Source organism: Ranitomeya variabilis, chromosome 3 (assembly GCF_051348905.1).
Source record: "Ranitomeya variabilis isolate aRanVar5 chromosome 3, aRanVar5.hap1, whole genome shotgun sequence".
NCBI classification, from domain to species: domain Eukaryota; kingdom Metazoa; phylum Chordata; class Amphibia; order Anura; family Dendrobatidae; genus Ranitomeya; species Ranitomeya variabilis.
The window spans coordinates 283,320,174-283,342,612 of record NC_135234.1 but is presented as its reverse complement, the minus strand read 5'-3'; positions in this window follow the sequence as shown (position 1 = coordinate 283,342,612).

The window sequence follows — 22,439 nt, the reverse complement described above, 5'->3', positions numbered from 1 at the left end:
TCTTCCGTGAATATCTGGATAAGTTTATGATTGTGTATCTGGATGATATTCTGTTTTTTTCGGATGATTGGGAGTCTCATGTTAAGCAGGTCAGGATGGTCTTTCAGGTCCTGCGTGACAATGCTTTATTTGTAAAAGGCTCAAAATGTCTTTTTGGAGTCCAGAAGATTTCTTTTTTGGGTTTCATTTTTTCTCCTTCTACTATTGAGATGGACCCAGTCAAGGTTCAGGCTATTCATGACTGGACGCAGCCTACATCGGTTAAGAGTCTTCAGAAGTTCTTGGGTTTTGCTAATTTTTACCGTCGCTTCATAGCTAATTTTTCTGGTGTTGTTAAGCCTTTGACGGATTTGACCAAGAAAGGTTCTGATGTGACTAATTGGTCCTCTGCGGCTGTGGAGGCCTTTCGGGAGCTGAAGCGCCGGTTTTCTTCGGCTCCGGTCTTATGTCAGCCAGATGTCTCACTTCCCTTCCAGGTGGAGGTTGATGCTTCCGAGATTGGAGCGGGGGCTGTTTTGTCGCAGAGAAGCTCCGATGACTCTGTGATGAAGCCATGTGCTTTCTTTTCAAGAAAGTTTTCGCCTGCCGAGCGGAATTATGATGTCGGTAATCGGGAGTTGTTGGCTATGAAGTGGGCATTTGAGGAGTGGCGACATTGGCTCGAGGGAGCTAAGCATCATGTGGTGGTCTTGACTGATCACAAGAATTTGATTTATCTCGAGTTGGCCAAGCGGCTGAATCCCAGACAGGCTCGTTGGTCGTTGTTTTTCTCTCGTTTTGATTTCGTGGTTTCGTACCTGCCTGGTTCGAAGAATGTGAAGGCTGATGCTCTTTCTAGGAGTTTTGTGCCTGACTCTCCTGGAGATTCAGAGCCGGCTGGTATTCTTAGAGAAGGGGTGATTTTGTCTGCCATCTCCCCAGATTTGTGACGTGTGTTGCAAGAGTTTCAGGCGGATAGACCTGATCGCTGTCCACCGGAGAGACTGTTTGTCCTGGATAGATGGAAAAAACAGAGTCATCTCCGAGGTTCATTCTTCGGTGTTGGCGGGCCATCCTAGAATATTTGGTACCAGAGACTTGGTGGCCAGGTCTTTTTGGTGGCTTTCCTTGTCGCGGGATGTGCGTTCCTTTGTGCAGTCTTGTGGAATTTGTGCTCGGGCTAAGCCTTGCTGTTCTCGAGCCAGTGGTTTGCTGTTACCTTTGCCTGTCTCGAAGAGGCCTTGGACGCACATTTCCATGGATTTTATTTCAGATCTCCCTGTCTCTCAGAGAATGTCTGTCATCTGGGTGGTGTGTGATCGTTTTTCTAAGATGGTCCATTTGGTGCCCTTGCCTAAGTTGCCTTCCTCCTCCGAGTTGGTTCCACTGTTTTTTCAAAATGTGGTTCGTTTGCACGGGATTCCTGAGAACATTGTTTCTGACAGAGGATCCCAGTTTGTGTCTAGATTTTGGCGGACCTTTTGTGCTAAATTGGGCATTGATTTGTCTTTTTCGTCGGCCTTCCATCCTCAGACGAATGGCCAAACCGAGCGAACTAATCAGACCTTGGAGACTTATTTAAGATGTTTTGTTTCTGCTGATCAGGACGACTGGGTTACTTTTTTGCCGTTGGCCGAGTTTGCCCTTAATAATCGGGCTAGTTCTGCTACTTTGGTTTCTCCTTTCTTTTGTAATTCGGGGTTTCATCCTCGTTTTTCCTCGGGTCAGGTGGAGCCTTCTGACTGTCCTGGAGTGGATGCTGTGGTTGATAGGTTGTATCAGATTTGGAATCATGTGGTGGACAATTTGAAGCTGTCTCAAGAGAAGGCTCAGCTCTTTGCCAACCGCCGTCGCTGTGTGGGTCTCCGACTTTGCTTTGGGGACTTGGTGTGGTTGTCTTCTCGCTTCGTTCCTATGAAGGTCTCCTCTCCTAAGTTCAAGCCTCGGTTTATCGGTCCTTATAAGATTCTGGAAGTCCTTGGCCCTGTGTCATTTTGTCTGGACCTCCCAGCATCATTTGCTATTCATAATGTGTTCCATCGCTCGTTGTTGCGGAGGTATGTGGTGCCTGTGGTTCCTCCGGCTGAGCCTCCTGCCCCGGTGCTGGTTGAGGGAGAATTGGAATACGTGGTGGAGAAGATCTCGGATTCTCGTATTTCTAGACGGAGGCACCAGTATTTGGTTAAATGGAAGGGCTATGGTCAGGAGGATAATTCTTGGGTTGTCGCCTCTGATGTTCATGCAGCCGATTTGGTTCGTGCCTTCCATGTGGCTCATCCTGATCGCCCTGGTGGTTTTCATGAGGGTTCGGTGACCCCTCCTCAAGGGGGGGGTACTGTTGTGAACTCTGTGTTCAGGCTCCCTCTTGTGGTCACTGGTGGTATGGTGTGACTTTTGCTTTGGGCTCCCCCTGGTGGCTTTACCTGTTATCCTGCTGGTCTCTGGCTATCAGCTGGTTCGTTATCCTCTGGGAGGTTCCTATATAGCTCTGTTTTACTTCCACTTGTTGCCGGCTGTCGATGTAATCAGTGCTACCCAGATTCCTTCTGACTACCTTGCTCCCAGTCCATCCAGGATAAGCTAAGTTTTGTTTGCTCATTTTTTGATCAGCAGTGTTTATCATGTTTTCTGTTCCAGCTTGCTAAAATGTAATTCCCTCGCTTGCTGGTTGCTCTAGTGGGCTGAGTTTCTCCCCACACACCGTTAGTTGGTGTGTGGGTTCTTGAAATCTCAGGATGGATATTTTGTAAGGGTTTTTTATTGATCACATAGACCCCTGCTCTATTTTCTGCTTTCTAGTACTAGTGGGCCTCTTTTGCTGAATCTGATTTCATCCCTATGTATGTGCCTTCTTCTTACTTCACCGTTAATATTTGTTGGGGGCTTCTATATCTTTGGGGATTATTTCTCTGGAGGCAAGCGAGGTCTTTCTTTCTCTTTAGGGGTAGCTAGTTCCTCAGGCTGGCTCGAGACGTCTAGGAATTTTTTAGGCACGTTCACCGGCTACCTCTAGTTGTTTTGGATAGGTTCAGATTTGCGATCAGTCCAGTTACCATCTCCCTAGAGCTCGTCCTTAGTTTAATCACTTGCTGATCTATTTGTGATCCTCAGCCACTAGGAATCATAACAGATGTGCTCCATCCCAAGGTCCGACTGGGTCCCGGCTTCCACTATGTTAACCCAATGTGCCATCAGTGAGAAGTACCGTCCCTGCCCACAAGCACTTGTCCATGTGTCTGTGGTTAGTTGGACTTTCCCTGTAACAGCATTGTTGAGAGCATGAGTAATGTTGTGGTAGACATGCTGGTGTAATGCCGGTACAGCACACCTGGAGAAATAGTGGCGACTAGGGTTGAGCGAAACGGATCGGACAAATTCAAAAATTGCCGACTTTTGGCAAAGTCGGGTTTCATGAAACCCGACCCGATCCTAGTGTGGGATCGGCCATGAGGTCGGCGATCTGCGCGTAAAAGTCGCGTTTCGTATGATGCTTTCAGCGCCATTTTTCAGTCAATGAAGGAGGACACATAGTGTGGGCAGCGTGATGACATAGGTCTCGGTCCCCACCATCTTAGAGAAGGGCATGACAGTGATTGGCTTGCTTTCTGCGGCGTCACAGGGGCACGCCGACTGCCATCTTACTTCTGCTGATCTTAGCATAGGGAGTGGTTGCTGCAGTTTCATCAGAAGAAGGGATATAGTTAGGGAGGGAAGATTAACCCCCAAACTGCTTGTGCTGTAGTGATTTCCACTGTCCAACACCACCTTTTTTGCAGGGACAGTGTAGGCTATATTTTTGTGCATCAGCTCTGTAGCTTATTAGGCTGCCTTATAAGGCTCCCTGATAGCTGCATTGCTGTTTGTACCGCTGCTGTGCAAACCAAGTGCTTTTTTAAAAGCAAAAATGCTGTTGCTCCTTTCTGCACAGTTATTTTGTTTTTTTGTCCACACTTTTGTGTGCAGCAGTCCTTTTTATTGCTGCCATACTTGTCCTGAGATCATTGTAGGGAGACTGAAATTGTACTACAGTCCTTGTATTTTTTCATATATCTTCCAGCCACTTTCTGCCACTTACATTGTGTTGTTTTATACACTGGGCCTGAGTTTCGGTTCAGTCTCCAAAAAAAAAAAGTGAGATTCAAATTCTCACAAAGTGGATATACTTCAGTCCTGTTAGTTTGTCGTATATCAGCCAGCCACTTTTAGCCACGTACATTGTGCTGTGTTATACACTGGGCCTGAGTTTTGGTTCAGTCTCCAAAAAAAAAAAAAAGCGAGATTCAAATTCTCACAAAGTGGATATACTTCAGTCCTGTTAGTTTGTCGTATATCAGCCAGCCACTTTATGCCACGTACATTGTGTTGTGTTATACACTGGGCCTGAGTTTTGGTTCAGTCTCCCAAAAAAAAGTAAGATTCAAATTCTCACAAAGTGGATATACTTCAGTCCTGTTAGTTTGTCGTATATCAGCCAGCCACTTTCTGCCACATACATTGTGTTGTGTTATACACTGGGCCTGAGTTTTGGTTCAGTTACCCCCCAAAAAAGTGAGATTCAAATTCTCACAAAGTGGATATACTTCAGTCCTGTTAGTTTGTCGTATATCAGCCAGCCACTTTTAGCCACGTACATTGTGTTGTGTTATACACTGGGCCTGAGTTTTGGTTCAGTCTCCCAAAAAAAAAAGAAGCGAGATTCAAATTCTCACAAAGTGGATATACTTCAGTCCTGTTAGTTTGTCGTATATCAGCCAGCCACTTTATGCCACGTACATTGTGTTGTGTTATACACTGGGCCTGAGTTTTGGTTCAGTCTCCCAAAAAAAAGTAAGATTCAAATTCTCACAAAGTGGATATACTTCAGTCCTGTTAGTTTGTCGTATATCAGCCAGTCACTTTCTGCCACATACATTGTGTTGTGTGTTATGACCCCAATGGCAGAGGGTCTCAGAAATAATTACTAAGTCTGCAAACACAAAAAACCAGCTCATAGGGCAATGGTAACTGAGCTGACCATATATCTAATCCTAGCACCACAAATAGCAGCAGCCGGGGAACGTGCCTACGTTGGTTCTAGACGTCTCGCGCCAGCCGGAGAACTAACTAACCCTAGAAGGGAAAAGAAAGACCTTTCTTGCCTCCAGAGAAAAGACCCCAAAAGTAGGATACAAGCCCCCAACAAATAATAACGGTGAGGTAAGAGGAAAAGACAAACGTAAGAATGAGCTAGGTATTTAGCAAAGAGAGGCCCACTAGCTAATAGCAGAATATAGTAAGATGACTTATATGGTCAGCAAAAAACCCTATCAAAATATCCACGCTGGATATTCAAGAACCCCCGAACCGTCTAACGGCCCGGGGGGAGAACATCAGCCCCCTAGAGCTTCCAGCAAAGTCAGGAATCACATTTAGTACAAGCTGGACAAAAATAAGAGCAAAGCAATTAACCAAAAAGCAAAGAAGCAGGACTTAGCTTAATTTTGCACGAACCGGGACCAGCAGACAGGAGCAAACAGAAGGATCTGATTACAACGATGCCAGGCACTGGACTGAGAATCCAGGGAGTTTATATAGCGACACCCCTAGACTAACGACCCAGGTGAGTGCCAAACTGAGGAAAGACAATCCCAGAGTCATATCACTAGTGACCACAAGAGGGAGCCAAAAAAGTCTAATTCACAACAGTTGTGTTATACACTGGGCCTGAGTTTTGGTTCAGTTACCCCCCAAAAAAGTGAGATTCAAATTCTCACAAAGTGGATATACTTCAGTCCTGTTAGTTTGTTGTATATCAGCCAGCCACTTTCTGCCACGTTCATTGTGTTGTGTTATACACTGGGCCTGAGTTTTGGTTCAGTCTCCAAAAACAAAAGTGAGATTCAAATTCTCACAAAGTGGATATACTTCAGTCCTGTTAGTTTGTTGCATATCAGCCAGCCACTTTCTGCCACGTACATTGTGTTGTGTTATACACTGGGCCTGAATTTTGGTTCAGTCTCCAAAAAAAAAAGTGAGATTCAAATTCTCAGAAAGTGGATATACTTTAGTCCTGTAAGTTTGTCGTATATCAGCCAGCCACTTTCTGCCACGTACATTGTGTTTTGTTATACACTGGGCCTGAGTTTTGGTTCAGTCTCCCAAAAACAAAAGTGAGATTCAAATTCTCACAAAGTGGATACACTTCAGTCCTGTTAGTTTGTCGTATATCAGCCAGCCACTTTCTGCCACTTACATTGTGTTGTTTTATGCACAGGGCCTGAGTTTTGGTTCAGTCTCCCAAAAAAAAGGGAGATTTAAATTCTCAACAAGTTTATATACACCTTCTACCTTGTTTTACAGTACCATATAACGGTTGTTATTTTGGTTAGATTTTCCAAAAAATGAGGAAGTCTGGTGGAAGAGCCCGTGGGCGGTGGTTGCCAGCTGGTACTGATGGTGGTGGTGGTGGTGCATCTGGTGGGAGTGGCAAAAGCACAATAGCATCTAAGGCTGGAGGTGTTGAGCCAGCGTCATCATCTGGCTACACAAGGCCTCGAAGGCTCCCTTATCTGGGAGTAGGAAAACAGCTTTTAAATCCGGAGCAGCAGGAAAAAGTTTTGGCTTTCCTTGCTGACTCAGCCTCTAGCTCTTTCACCTCCTCTTCAGAAAGTTCCAAATATAAAAGCAGCAAGTCGTCAGTGGATGCTCCTGGTCAGGAACAAGACGTTTCCTTGTGTCCTTCACCCAAACCAAAAGTGAAGGATGCGTCAGGCGACACTACAGGTTACTCCATGGAGCTCTTTACACCTACCGTGCCTGGGTTAGAAAGGGAAATTGTTAACTGCCCATTACAAGATGAATCGGACATGGAGTGCACTGATGCACAGCCACAGCTAGATTATTATGGTGTTCCATTGACTCAGATCACTACATTGTCCTCGAAGTGTACTGAGCCAAAATCTGACCCTAATGAGACTATGGTGCCCCGTCCCTAACGCTATAGCACCTTACACGGTGACACAGAGGAAGGTGCACATGACATTGAAAAGGAGGTGATAGATGACCCAGTTGTTGACCCAGATTGGCAGCCATTGGGGGAAGAGGGTGCCGCTGCCAGTAGCTCAGAATTGGAGGAGAATGATCCGCAGCATCGCATCTACATCGCAACAGCTGTCATCTGGCAGGCCCGTATCAGGCCAAAAACGTGTGTCAAAAACAAAAACAGTTTTAGGACAGCGTAGCCCTCCGGTGAAAATAGCACAGCGTGCAATGCCTGAAAAGGTATTCCATAGTAGGAAGAGTGTAGTGTGGCAATTTTTTAACCAAGATCCGAATGATCAGTCAAAAGTTATCTGTAAGAAATTCTCAAAGACCTTTAGCAGAGGGAAGAATCTTCAAAATTTAAATACAACGTGCATGCTTAGACATTTAACCAGCATGCACTTGCAAGCCTACATCCCGTACCGTTGGTGCACCTGCTCAGAATGAAGGTAGTCAGCAATGCTACATTGCTTCCCTCACTGTAAGCCCACCGGTTAGGACACCACCAGCAGCAAATGTGGAGGTATCGTCGCAAGGCCAAAGCAGTCAGGGAATCAAAAGGTTATTGGTAGGAAACACTGTATGTAGGCCAACATCAAGAATACCATTGCAGCGCCCCAGAGTCCTGGTCGTTGCAGTGGTGTCGCTCTTCCACTAAGGGGAGTGATGCTACGTCTGATTGCACTAAAAGAGTTCACCTGACCAGGTATCACAGACACACACTACGCTCCGCACTCCGGCCACCAGGGGGGGTGGTTTTATCTATTAGGCCACTCCTCACACTTTGGTAAAACTGGGGGTTGGACAGGAAGTTGGGGAGAAAGTAGCTAGGGAGAGCTAGAGAGAGGACCTGTCAGGGGTGGGATAGAGGAGATAGAACCAGAAGGAGTCATGCCCTTAAGACAGTGGCAACATCCTTCTGAGGTGCGTAGCCGGTGGCCGGAGCACCGAGGAAGTAAGGGACTCTACTTATTACTTCAAACAGCGGCAGGACAGTTAACTATAGGTTGGCTGTCTCACCTAAATCACCTAACGAAGACAAAAGAGGCAATTGTGGGAGAGGGGCGTCTCTAGGGTCCCAGAATAACTCCAGGCCTACCCCGTCATATGGGTGCGTCCTATCCATATCATCTGGGGGACAGAGAGAGAGACCATCAGAAACAGACACAACAGTTGTGAGGACTATCCCGTGGTGCTCAGCAGGGAGGTACTACAACACACAGGCGCTAGAAGGTAGGCACTGATTTCCACCTGCAAAGGGAACTCTGGACGTGCCTTCGGACCGGCCGGTCTCAGCCAGCCCTGTTAGCAGTACTCTGGATTGAGGATCCTGAAGCCTTCAGTAAAGAGGTAAAGGGACTGCAACCCTGTGTCCTCGTTATTCATCGCGACCTGCACCACGCACCATCATCACACCTTTCATTGGACGCCCCTTAGCAGGGTCACGGACCGGGTCTAGCCACCGTGACGACCCCAGAACTGAGACCGAGAGGCCCGGTACCGAGTACCCCGCGGCCCTGCGTCTGGGGGCGCTCCACCATCACCAACCCTCTCTCAATCCGCCATGTCCACCACCAACACCGCTAGTTCCACCATATGCAGCTCTCCAGTCCAGCTCACCCTACAAGAGACTCTCGTTAGGAAAAGAAAGCACTCATCCTCTCATCCGCGTACACAGGGTTTGAACGCCCAGATTGCTATACTAATCTCGTTAGAGATGATGCCCCACTGGTTGGTTGAAAGTGAAGCTTTCAAAGACCTGATGGCCTACGCAGTACCATGCTATCACCTACCCACTCGGCACTTCTTTGCGAGAAAAGCCATCCCAGCCCTCCAACAGCATGTCAAAGACCACATTGTCCATGCACTGAGGCAATCAGTCAGTGGAAAGGTACACCTCACAACAGATGCATGGAACAGTAGGCATGGCCAGGGATGTTACGTGTCCATCACGGCACACTGGGTTAATGTGGTGGATGCAGGGTCCACAGGGGACAGCCATAGTGGGACAGTTCTGCCTAGCCCACGGTCTAGGAAACAGTTGGCTGTAGGCATTCACCACCCCTCCTCCTCCTCCAGAAGCGAAAGCTCATCCACAGAGTGCAGTCGCACGACCACTTCATCCGCAGCTGCCAGTGTTGCACACGAGATGTCCCATTATCGAACAGCTAGTGATAAGCGTCAGCAGGCTGTGTTACAAATGAAGTGTTTGGGCGACAACAGACACACCACGGAAGTACTGGACGAGTACTTGCAGCAACAAACTCAGTCATGGCTGGGCAGTGTACATCTTGAGGCAGGCAAGGTAGTCAGTGATAACAGAAGGAATTTTGTGGCTGCCATAGCCCTTTCAGAACTGAAACACATACCTTGCCTGGCTCACACCTTGAACCTGGTGGTGCAGTGCTTCCTCAAAAATTATCCGGAGTTACCAGCCCTGCTCCTGAAGGTGCGAAGACTTGCTCGCACATCCGCCGGTCGCCCGTACACTCCAGCCATATGCTGAACCATCAGCGATCGCTGAATCTTCCCCAGCACCGCCTAATAATCAACGTTGCAACAAGGTGAAACTCCACACTGCACATGCTTCAGAGGCTGTGCGAACAGAGGCGTGCTGTAATTAATTTGTGGGAGGATACACATACACGGGCAGGCACTTGGATGGCAGACATGGAGTTGTCTGGTGTGCAGAGGTCGAAGCTACAAGACCTCTGTCAAGTCCTTCAGTGTTTTGAGGAATGCACACCGCTGGTAAGTGCAGACGACACCATCATAAGCATGAGCATCCCACTAATGCGTCTGCTGATGCAAACTTTGACGCATATTAAGGAGCAGGCGTCTGCAGCCGAGGAGGAGGGAAGCCTTGATGACAGTCAGCCATTGTCTGCTCAGGGAACTCTCCTGGACGAGGTGGCGGACGAAGAGGAGGAGGAGGATGATGGGGATGAATATTTATGGGAGGAGGATGCTTCTCAGGGGGCAATAGAAACTGGTGGCGTTGCAAGGTAAGGTACAGGGTTTTTGCGGCACACAAGTGATGTTGATTTGCAAGAAAGTGCTCCTCAACCCAGCACAAGCAGTGAATTGACACCTGGAACATTGGTCAACATGGCTGATTATGCCTTGCGTATCCTAAAAAGCGACCCCGCATTATCAAAATGATTACCGATGACGATTACTGGTTGGCCTGCCTCCTGGATCCACGATATAAAGGAAAATTACAAAATATCATGCCACTGTCATGTCGGATGCTGTTCATACCAGAGCATTCGACAGACAGCGGTAATTCCGGTTTTGTCCACTATGTGCTCAGTGGCGTCGGCTAGATTTTATCTAGCTGGTCCGGGGTTAATTTAGCTGGTGCTCGGATTGGAAGCTGGGCCATGCCCACTGCCTTTAAATAGTTCTTCTGAACATTGGGCGTCACCGATTATAGCTTCTGTCTAGTGCTTGGTTATCTCGGTCTGGAGTGGTGAGCTAGGAGTTGGAGTATCGTATCTGGTGGTGTATTTCCCTTTGTCTTATTTACTCCTTCCTATATTTGTATTTATTTTGCCCTGTGCATTTATAGTGTATTCCTGAGTGACTGCGGCGTGGTGTGTATTTTTCGTTATCCTTGTCTGTGCTAACTGTGGGTATTGGTGTATGATCTCTTCACTGGGTGGTGGGTGGTGGTTTCAGCCTAGGGTTGAAACAGGAGACAGGGTGAGGGTGGAGGCCTAGACATGCACACCATCAGTGTAAACTCTAGGTAGAGGGTCAGTCAGGATTTCCCTAGTCTGAGGGAAATTGCAGGGGCCCGGGTTATTAGCTCTTGCCCACCTAGGCTTCCCGTGACAGCCACATGAGAACCTTGAGCAAATATTGGCTACCAAACAAGCAACTCTTATAGACCGTTTGGTTCAGGCATTTCCAGCACACAGCGACGGTGATGGTTCTCACACGAGCCATAGGGGGCAACATGGCAGAGGTGATAGAGGTGCACAAATCCAAGTGGCGTTGGACAGAGGGGTATTATGACCAGGTTGTGGAGTGATTTCGCAATGACCGCTGACACAACAGGTACTGATGCATCAATTCAAAGTGACAGGAGACTGCATTTGTCCAGTATGGTTACGAACTATTTTTCCTCCCTTATCGATGTTCTCCCTCACACGTCATTCCCCTTTGATTACTGGGCATCTAAAATAGACACCTGGCCTGAATTGGCAGAATATGCATTACAGGAGCTCGCTTGCCCAGCTGCTAGTGTGCTATCAGAAAGAGTCTTCAGTGCTGCTGGTTCAATACTGACCGAAAAAAGGACGTGTCTGGCTACCCGAAATGTTGATGATCTAACCTTCATTAAAATGAACCAATCATGGATTTCAAATTATTTTGCCCCACCTTCCTCTGCTGACACGTAGCTTGACTGAAAAATGTCTTGCTTTTGGCCTCCTCTTACTGACTGCTCCAATTCCTCCATTTGCAGCTGCTGAATGTCCACCATAGGCCATTTTTATACCTCCCTAAATGGTCTGACTCCCCCCACAGGGCCGTGGTCACCACTTGGCGGAAGCACCCGTGCGAGTGCCATTTGCCTAGACAGGTGGGTGTGCCCACTTTTGGGCGACGGCACTGGCACAGGGTCCCTCATAGTACATTGAAGTGTCTCTGACGATGGTGGTGCACAACCAACGTCAGACACACCGTCGTAATATGAGGGGCCCTGTGCCAGTACCGCCGCCCACGAGAGAGTGTTCCCCCCAGCTCAAACAGTGCTCTACCACTTGCAAAACTTACCTCACTGCTCCACCACTGTTTAGTCTGTGCTGTTAAATCCTTCAATGGCACTGCCAATACAAATTTGTTGAAATGATAGATGATAGTAAAAATATACAGGGGCCCTGCCCTCCATTTAGACCAGTTAATATTGTGCGCGAACTACCACTGTCTGCTACTCCGCAGAGGGGCCCACCCCTGTACCTAGCTATGCCACCTGTTTATTTAGGAACATTGTTTTGGCAGACATTTAGCCCATTTTACTATTTTGGCCTACTAACTGTGTCAGCCACTCCTTCCAGTTGTCCTCCACCGAACAAAGCAATGCCGCCTGTGTACTCCAGTTACCAATTTTGAACTGCATTTAGCCTACTTTTTTATTTTAGGCCTACTACCTGCGTCTGTCTGCGCCACTCATTACAGCTGTCCTCCATTGAACAAAGCTATGCCGCCTGTGTACTCCAGTTACCAATTTTGAATTGCATTTAGCCTACTTTTTTTATTTTAGGCCTACTAAGTCTGTCTGTGCCACTCATTACAGCTGTCCTCCATTGAACAAAGCTATGTCGCCTGTGTACTCCAGTTACCAATTTTGAATTGCATTTAGCCTACTTTTTTTATTTTAGGCCTACTAAGTCTGTCTGCGCCACTCATTAACTCTGTCCTCCATTGAACAAAGCTATGCCGCCTGTGTACTCCAGTTACCAATTTTGAACTGCATTTAGCCTACTTTTTTATTTTAGGCCTACTACATGCGTCTGTCTGCGCCACTCATTACAGCTGTCCTCCATTGAACAAAGCTATGCCGCCTGTGGACTCCAGTTACCCATTTTGAACTGCATTTAGCCTACTTTTTTTATTTTAGGCCTACTAAGTCTGTCTGCGCCACTCAGTACAGCTGTCCTCCATTGAACAAAGCTATGCCGCCTGTGTACTCCAGTTACCAATTTTTAACTGCATTTAGCCTACTTTTTTATTTTAGGCCTACTAAGTCTGTCTGCGCCACTCATTACAGCTGTCCTCCATTGAACAAAGCTATGCCGCCTGTGTACTCCAGTTACCAATTTTGAACTGCATTTAGCCTACTTTTTTTATTTTAGGCCTACTAAGTCTGTCTGCGCCACTCATTACAGCTGTCCTCCATTGAACAAAGCTATGCTGCCTGTGTACTCCAGTTACCAATTTTGAACTGCATTTAGCCTACTTTTTTATTTTAGGCCTCCTAAGTCTATCTGCGCCACTCATTACAGCTGTCCTCCATTGAACAAAGCTATGCCGCCTGTGTACTCCAGTTACCAATTTTGAACTGCATTTAGCCTACTTTTTTATTTTAGGCCTACTACATGTGTCTGTCTGCGCCACTCATTACAGCTGTCCTCCATTGAACAAAGCTATGCCGCCTGTGGACTCCAGTTACCAATTTTAAACTGCATTTAGCCTACTTTTTTATTTTAGGCCTACTAAGTCTGTCTGCGCCACTCATTACAGCTGTCCTCCATTGAACAAAGCTATGCCGCCTGTGTACTCCAGTTACCAATTTTGAAATGCATTTAGCCTACCTTTTTATGTTTGGCCTACTAAGTCTGTCTGCGCCACTCATTACAGCTGTCCTCCATTGAACAAAGCTATGCCGCCTGTGTACTCCAGTTACCAATTTTGAAGTGCATTTAGCCTACTTACTTATTTAGGCCTACTAACTGTGTCTGCCTCCCATTACAGTTGTCCTCCACTGAACAAAGCTGAGCCTCAATTTTCATCCTATTTCGGATATTAAACTGCATTTGGCCTACTTGTTTGGTTGGGCCTACTAAAGGTGTCTGCCGCTGCTTGTTGTTCTCCTCCACTGAACAAAGCTGAGCCTCAATTTTCATCCTGTTTCGAATATTAAACTGAATTTGGCCTACTTGTTTGGTTGGGCCTACTAACGGTGTGTGCCGCTCCTTGCTTTTCTCCTCCACTGAACAAAGCTGAGCCTCAATTTTCATCCTGTTTCGAATATTAACCCCTTCTCGACCTGTGACGTCACGTAGGCGTCATGAAAGTCGGTGCCAATCCGACCTGTGATGCCTATGTGGCGTCTTGGAGGGATCGCGTCCCTGCAGATCGGGTGAAAGGGTTAACTCCAATTTCACCCATTCTGCAGGGACAGGGGGAGTGGTGCTTCAGCCCAGGGGGGGTGGCTTCACCCCCTCGTGGCTACAATCGCTCTGATTGGCTGATGAAAGTGCAACAGCCAATCAGAGCAATTCGTGATATTTCACCTATAAAAAGTGGTGAAATATTACAATCCAGCCATGGCCGATGCTGCAATATCATCGGCCATGGCTGGAAACCCTGATGTGCCCCCCCCCACAGCCACCGATCGCCTCCCCAGTCCTCCGTCCGCCTGTCCGCTCCCCCGTCCTCCTGCCCGCTCCCCCCATGCTCCGATCCACCCCCCCGTGCTCCGATCCCCCCCCTCATACTTACCAAGCCTCCCGGAGTCCATCCGTCTTTTCCATGGGCGCCGCCATCTTCCAAAATGGAAGGCCAGATTCGTTCCAGGTACATTTTGATCACTGTGATAAAACTTATCACAGTGATCAAAATAAAAAAAAATAGTAAATGAACCCCCCCCTTTATCACCCCCATAGGTAAGGACAATAATAAAATAAGGAAAATATTTTTTTTTCTGCACTATTGTTAGGGTTAGGGTTAGGGCTAGGGTTAGGGCTAGGGTTAGGGGTAGGGCTAGGGTTAGGGTTAGAACTAGGGTTAGGGTTAGAATTAGGCTATGTGCACACGGTGCGGATTTGGCTGCGGATTCGTAGCAGTTTTTTATCAGGTTTACAGTACCATGTAAACCTATGGATAACCAAATCTGCTGTGCCCATGGTGCGGAAAATATCGCGCGGAAACGCTGTGTTGTATTTTCCGCAGCATGTCAATTCTTTGTGCGGATTCTGCAGCGTTTTACACCTGTTCTTCAATAGGAATCCGCAGCTGAAATCCGCACAAAAAACACTGGAAATCCACAGTAAATCCGCAGGTAAAACGCAGTGCCCTTTACCTGCGGATTTTAAAAAAATGGGGCAGAAAAATCTCACACAAATCCGCAACGTGGGCACATAGCCTTAGGGTTGGGGTTGGAATTAGAGATGGGTTGGAATTAGGGCTAGGATTGGAAATAGGGTTAAGATTAGGCCTGTGGTTAGGGTTATGGTTAGGGGTGTGTTGGGGTTAGGGTTGTGGTTAGGGTTAGGATTAGGGTTAGGATTAGGGTTAGGGTTGGGATTAGGGTTATGGTTGTGTCGGGGTTAGGGTTGTGGTTAGGGGTGTGTTGGGGTTAGGGTTGTGATTAGGGTCATGGCTAGAGTTGGGATTGGGGTTAGGGGTGTGTTGTGGTGAGTGTTGGAGTTAGAATTGAGGGGCTTCCACTTTTTAGGCACATCAGGGGTCTCCAAACGCAACATGGCGCCACCATTGATTCCAGCCAATCTTGCGTTCAAAAAGTCAAATGGTGCTCCCTCCCTTCCAAGCCCCGACGTGCACCCAATCAGTGGTGTACCCCCACATATGGGGTAACAGCATACTCAGGACAAACTGGGCAACAATTATTGGGGTCCAATTTCTCCTGGTACCCTTGCAAAAATAAAAAATTGCTTGCTAAAACAATTTTAGAGGAATGAAAAATTATTTTTTATTTTCATGGCTCTGCGTCATAAACTTCTGTGAAGCACTTGGGGGTTCAAAGTGCTCACCACACATCTAGATAAGTTCCTTGGGGGGTCTAGTTTCCAAAATGGGGTCACTTGTGGGGTGTTTCTGCTGTTTGGGCATATCGGGGCTCTGCAAATGCAACGTGACGCCCGCAGACCATTCCATCAAAGTCTGCATTCCAAAACGTCACTACTTCTCTTCCGAGTCCCGACGTGTACCCAAACAGTGGTTCCTCCCCACATATGGGGTATCAGTGTACTCAGGACAAACTGGACAACAACTTTTGGGTCCAATTTCTCCTGCTACCCTTGTGAAACTAAAAAATTGCTTGCTAAAACATAATTTTAGAGGAAAGAAAAATTATTTTTTATTTTCACGGCTCTGCGTTGTAAACTTTTGCGAAGCACTTTGGGGGTCAAAGTGCTTACCACATATCTAGATAAGTTCCTTGGGGGGTGTAGTTTCCAAAATGGGGTCACATGTGGGGGGTTTCTACTGTTTAGGCACATCAGGGGCACTGCAAACACAACGTGATGCCCGCAGACCATTCCATCAAAGTCTGCATTTCAAAAGTCACTACTTCCCTTCCGAGCCTCGACTTGTGCCCAAGCAGTGGTTTACCCCGACATATGGGGTATTAGTGTACTCAGGACAAACTGGACAATAACTTTTGGGGTCCAATTTCTCCTGTTACTCTTGTGAAAATAAAAAATTGTGGGCTAAAAAATAATTTTTGAGGAAAGAAAAATAATTTTTTATTTTCACAGCTCTGCGTTATAAACTTCTGTGAAGCATTTAGGGGTTTAAAGTGGTCAACGCACATCTAGATTAGTTCCATTGGAGGTCTAGTTTCCAAAATGGGGTCACATGTGGGGGAGCTCCAATGTTTAGGCACACAGGGGCTCTCCAAACGCGACATGGTGTCCGCTAACGATTGGAGCTAATTTTTCATTCAGAAAGTCAAATGGCGCTCCTTCACTTCCGAGCCTTGCCGTGTGCCCAAACAGTGGTTTACCCCCACATGTGAGGTATCAGTGTACTCAGGAGAAATTGCTCAATAAATTTTAGGATCCATTTTATCCTGTTGCCCATGTGGAAATGAACAAATTGAGGCTAAAATAATTTTTTTGTGAAAAAAAAGTACTTTTTCATTTTTACGGATCAATTTGTAAAGCACCTGGGGGTTCAAAGTGCTCACTATGCATCTAGATAAGTTCTTTGGGGGGTCTAGTTTCCAAAATGGTGTCACATGTGCAGGAGCTCCAATGTTTAGGCACACAGGGGCTCTCTAAACGCGACATGGTGTCTGCTAGCGATTGGAGCTAATTTTTCATTCAAAAGTAAAATGGCGCTCCTTCTAGATAAGTTCCTTGGGGGGTCTAGTTTCCAAAATGGAGTCACATGTGGGGGGTTTCTAACTGTTTAGGCACATCAGGGGCTCTGCAAACACAACGTGATGCCCGCGGACCATTCCATCAAAGTCTGCATTTCAAGAGTCACTACTTCCCTTCCGAGCCTCGACGTATGCCCAAGCAGTGGTTTACCCCGACATATGGGGTATTAGTGTATTCAGGACAAACTGGACAATAACTTTTGGGGTCCAATTTCTCCTATTACTCTTGTGAAAATAAAAAATTGCGGGCTAAAAAATAATTTTTGAGGAAAGAAAAATTATTTTTTATTTTCACAGCTCTGCGTTATAAACTTCTGTGAAGCATTTGGGGGTTTAAAGTGGTCAACGCACATCTAGATTAGTTCCATGGGAGGTCTAGTTTCCAAAATGGGGTCACATGTGGGGGAGCTCCAATGTTTAGGCACACAGGGGCTCTCCAAACGCGACATGGTGTCCGCTAACGATTAGAGCTAATTTTTCATTCAAAAAGTCAAATGGCGCTCCTTCCCTTCCGAGCCTTACAGTGTGCCCAAACAGTGGTTTACCCCCACATGTGAGGTATCAGTGTACTCAGGAGAAATTGCTCAATAAATTTTAGGATCCATTTTATCCTGTTGCCTATGTGGAAATGAACAAATTGAGGCTAAAAGAATTTTTTTGTGAAAAAAAAGTACTTTTTCATTTTTACGGATCAATTTGTAAAGCACCTGGGGGATCAAAGTGCTCACTGTGCATCTAGATAAGTTCCTTGGGGGGTCTAGTTTCCAAAATGGGGTCACATGTGGAGGAGCTCCAATGTTTAGGCACACAGGGGATCTCCAAACGCGACATGGTGTCCGCTAGCGATTGGAGCTAATTTTTCATTCAAAAGTAAAATGGCACTCCTTCCCTTCCGATTCTTGCCGTGTGCACAAACAGTGGTTTGTGACCACATATGAGGTATCGGTGTACTCAGGAGCAATTGCCCAACACATTTTAGGATCCATTTTATCCTGCTGCCCATGTGAAAATGAAAAAATTGAGGATAAAAGAAATTTTTTGTGAAAAAAAGTACTTTTTCATTTTTACAGATCAATTTGTGAAGCACCTGGGGGTTCAAAGTGCTCACTATGCATCTAGATGAGCTCCTTGGGGGGGTCTAGTTTCCAAAATTGGGTCAGTTGTGGGGGAGCTCCAATGTTTAAGCACACAGGGGCTCTCCAAACGCGACATGGTGTTTGCTAAAGATTGGAGCCAATTTTTCATTGAAAAAGTCAAATGGCGTTCCTTCCCTTCCGAGCCCTGTCGTGCGCCCAAACAGTGGTTTCCCCCCACATATGGGGTATTGGCGTACTCAGGACAAATTGTACAATAACTTTTGGAGTCCAGTTTCTCTTTTTACCCTTGGGAAAATAAAAAAAATGTTGCTAAAAGATCATTTTTGTGACTAAAAAGTTAAATGTTCATTTTTTCCTTCCATGTTGCCTCTGCTGCTGTGAAGCACCTGAAGGGTTAATAAACTTCTTGAATGTGGTTTTGAGTACCTTGTGGGGTGCAGTTTTTAGAATGGTGTCACTTTTGGGTATTTTCAGCCATATAGACCCCTTAAACTGACTTGAAATGTGAGGTGGTCCCTAAAAAAAATGGTTTTGTAAATTTCGTTGTAAAAATGAGAAATTGCTGGTCAAATATTAACCCTTATAACTTCCTAGCAAAAAAAAAATTTGGTTTCCAAAATTGTGCTTATGTAAAGTAGACATGTGGGTAATGTTATTTATTAACTATTTTGTGTCACATAACTCTCTTGTTTAACAGAATAAAAATTCAAAATTTTGAAATTGCAAAATTTTCAAAAATTTAGCCAAATTTGCATTTTTTTCACAAATAAACGCAAAAATTATCGACCTAACTATACCACTAACATGAAGCCCAATATGTCATGAAAAAACATTCTCAGAACTGCTAGGATCCGTTGAAGCGTTCCTGAGTTATTACCTCATAAAGGGACACTGGTCAGAATTGCAAAAAACGGCTAGGTCATTAAGGTCAAAATAGGCTGGGTCATGAAGGGGTTAAACTACATTTGGCCTACTTGTTTGTTTGGGCCTACTAACGGTGTCTGTCGCTGCTTGTTGTTCTCCTCCACTGAACAAAGCTGAGCCTCAATTTTCATCTGTTTCGGATATTAAACTGCATTTGACCTACTTGTTTGGTTGGGCCTACTAAAGGTGTCTGCCGCTGCTAATTTTAATTAATGATTTTCCTAAATGGTCGGTGCAAATGACAGTCAGTCTAATGAAAGTCATCACCTGTTAGATCATACATCGAATTTTATTGAAGAAACCTCCCAATGATAACAGTATAATCTCCGAAATGAATAAAAACTGAAAATGCACTGTTCCAATTCATTAGGCACAGTAGTATTTCTAAACATTTGATATGTTTTAAAGAACTGAAAATGTTCATTTGTGGAATTTGGAGCATTAGGAGGTCACATTCACTGAACAAAAAAAGCTATTTAACTCCAAAACATTCTAACAGGCCAAGTTACATGTTAACATAGGAGCCCTTCATTGATATCACCTTCACAATTCTTGCATCCATTGAACTTGTGAGTTTATGGAGAGTTTCTGCTTGTATTTCTTTGCATGAAGTCAGAATAGCCTCCCAGAGCTGCTGTTTTGATGTGAACTGCCTCCCACCCTCATTGATCTTTTGTTTGATGATACTCCAAAGGTTCTCTATAGGGTTGAGGTCAGGGGAAGATGGTGGCCACACCATGAGTTTATCTCCTTTTATGCCCATAGCAGCCAATTAGTCAGAGGTATTCATTGTCAGGCATGAAGATGATTTTGTTCCTGAAGGCACGTTTCTGCTTTTTAGACCATGGAAGAAAGTTGTCAGTCAGAAACTCTATTTACTTTGCTGAGGTTATTTTCACACCTTCAGGAACCTTAAAGGGCCCTACCAGCTGGTTCCCCGTGATTCCAGCCCAAAACATGACTCCTCCACCTCCTTGCTGACGTCGCAGCCTTGTTGGGACATGGTGGCCATCCACCAACCATCCAGTACTCCATCCATCTGGACCATCCAGAGTTGCTCGACACTCATCAGTAAACAAGACTGTTTGAAAATTAGTCTTCATGTATGTCTGGGCCCACTGCAACCGTTTCTGTTTGTGAACACTGTTTAGGAGTGGCCGAATAGTAGGTTTATGCACCACAGCAAGCCTTTGAAGGATCCTACACCTTGAAGTTCGAGGGACTCCAGAGGCACCAGCAGCTTCAAATAACTGTTTGCTACTTTGTAATTGTATTTTGGCAGCTGCTCTCTTAATCCAATGAATTTGTCTGCCAGAAAACGTCCTCATTATGCCTTTATTTGCATGAACTCTGCGTGTGCTCTGTTTCAGTCACAAATCTCATCAGAGTATGATGATCACTCTTAAGTTTTCGTGAAATATAACATTTTTTCATACCTTGTCCAAGGCATTGCACTATTTAACACTTTTCAGCAGCAGAGAGATCTTTTTTATTTCCCATATTGCTTGAAACCTGTGACCTGCATAATAATGTGGAACATCATTTTTGAGTAGTTTTCCTTTAATTAGAATCACCTGGAAAAATAATTATTCCATGTGTTTAAGATTGATTTCAGTGATTCATTGAGCCCTGAGACACAATACCATTCACGAGTTTATTTGAAAAACAGAACAATTAAATCTTTACGACACTTAAATCCAATTTGCATAATAATTTGGAACACAGTGTACAAGCACTAGTAACAATAACATGTGCATATCATAATACGCCCTCATGTTTTTAATAAGCAACTTAATAAAGTTTTGGTTTTAGAGCATACTACTAATGGGCGCATTTTAAATACACACCTAGATTTTATTGAGGATGCTAAACACTTCATCAACCCATTATCCAATCCCAGGTTTAGAATCATTTCCCATTCATCTCTTAATTGGCCTCAATTGGCTCTCAATTACCCGATACACCGCAGCTGCATTTGAGGAGGGCGGAGGAGAGACTCTCTCTATAAAAGAACGTACTCAGACGCAGGGGGTAACTATCCTGATGAAGAGGGCCGATGACCCTCGAAAAGCTTTGGCATAGTGACCCTCCTGCGCATTCGTCCTTCTCCTCAACTGGTGATGTCACCCCAGTAACTCCACCCCCTCCTCACTCACGGGGTCCTCAAGCACTGCTTCCGGCCGGGGCACGCTAGGACTTGCCGTGTTATGGTTCTCAATGGCAAGAGAACATAGCCCAGCAAACATAAGTACTAGCTCTTGGAAGATGGAAACTAAACTGACCATGAACTAAACCTGCCGCACAACTAACAGTAGCCAGGTAGCGTTGCCTACGTTTTTTATCCCTAGACGCCCAGCGCCGGCCGGAGGACTAACTAATCCTGGCAGAGGAAAATATAGTCCTGGCTCACCTCTAGAGAAATTTCCCCGATAGGCAGACAGAGGCCCCCACATATATTGGCGGTGATTTTAGATGAAATGACAAACGTAGTATGAAAATAGGTTTAGCAAAATTGAGGTCCGCTTACTAGATAGCAGAAAGACAGAAAGGGCACTTTCATGGTCAGCTGAAAACCCTATCAAAATACCATCCTGAAATTACTTTAAGACTCTAGTATTAACTCATAACATCAGAGTGGCAATTTCAGATCACAAGAGCTTTCCAGACACAGAAACGAAACTACAGCTGTGAACTGGAACAAAATGCAAAAACAAACGAGGACTAAAGTCCAACTTATCTGGGAGTTGTCTAGCAGCAGGAACATGCACAGAAAGGCTTCTGATTACAATGTTGACCGGCATGGAAGTGACAGAGGAGCAAGGTTAAATAGCGACTCCCACATCCTGATGGGAACAGGTGAACAGAGGGGATGATGCACACCAGTTCAATTCCACCAGTGGCCACCGGGGGAGCCCAAAATCCAATTTCACAACAGTACCCCCCCTCAAGGAGGGGGCACCGAACCCTCACCAGAACCACCAGGGCGATCAGGATGAGCCCTATGAAAGGCACGGACCAGATCGGAGGCATGAACATCAGAGGCAGTCACCCAAGAATTATCCTCCTGACCGTATCCCTTCCATTTGACCAGATACTGGAGTTTCCGTCTGGAAACACGGGAGTCCAAGATTTTTTCCACAACGTACTCCAACTCGCCCTCAACCAACACCGGAGCAGGAGGCTCAACGGAAGGCACAACCGGTACCTCATACCTGCGCAACAATGACCGATGAAAAACATTATGAATAGAAAAAGATGCAGGGAGGTCCAAACGGAAGGACACAGGGTTAAGAATCTCCAATATCTTGTACGGGCCGATGAACCGAGGCTTAAACTTAGGAGAAGAAACCCTCATAGGGACAAAACGAGAAGACAACCACACCAAGTCCCCAACACAAAGCCGAGGACCAACCCGACGCCGGCGGTTGGCAAAAAGCTGAGTCTTCTCCTGGGACAACTTCAAATTGTCCACTACCTGCCCCCAAATCTGATGCAACCTCTCCACCACAGCATCCACTCCAGGACAATCCGAAGATTCCACCTGACCAGAAGAAAATCGAGGATGA